This window comes from Carlito syrichta, unplaced genomic scaffold, assembly GCF_000164805.1.
Source record: "Carlito syrichta isolate Samal-C Ts95f unplaced genomic scaffold, Tarsius_syrichta-2.0.1 Scaffold314837, whole genome shotgun sequence".
In the NCBI taxonomy this organism is placed as follows: Eukaryota; Metazoa; Chordata; class Mammalia; order Primates; family Tarsiidae; genus Carlito; species Carlito syrichta.
The window spans coordinates 1019724-1020213 of record NW_007258933.1 but is presented as its reverse complement, the minus strand read 5'-3'; positions in this window follow the sequence as shown (position 1 = coordinate 1020213).

Here is a 490-nt window from a genome sequence, read left to right as displayed (position 1 = left end):
AGCGGGCGGGCAGAGGCGGGGAGGGCGGCGGCCGGCCGGGGTCTCTTGTGTCCCCAGAGGCGCTGGCCAGAGAAGCTGGGATTGTGCCCAGCTGAGGGTTGCGATCCTCTGACTGCCAGGGGAAAGGGCGGTGGGAGGCATGGCAGACAGAACGTGACCCACGTCCAGGGCTAGCCTGCTGCTCTTGTACTGAAGGTATGACCTTGGTCAGGTTGCCAGACGCGGCTGTGCTCACTTCCCTTGTCCACTCCGGGCGTGATGCTCGCTGGACAGGCCTGTTGTCAAGGAGATGAGAGCAGATGTGTGAACAAGGCTAAGCCAGAACAGGTGTGTGGCTGACAGCAGGCCCTCAGTCCAGGGTGACTCAGGCCCTCACCTCTGCCTTTCCCTAGGATGACTTCCTCACTCTGTGCCTAGTATCAGGCCCACCTGGCCTGCATGGGTGCTCAGGAAATACCCATTTCTCCTCATCTCCTTTCCTGCGGTCCTG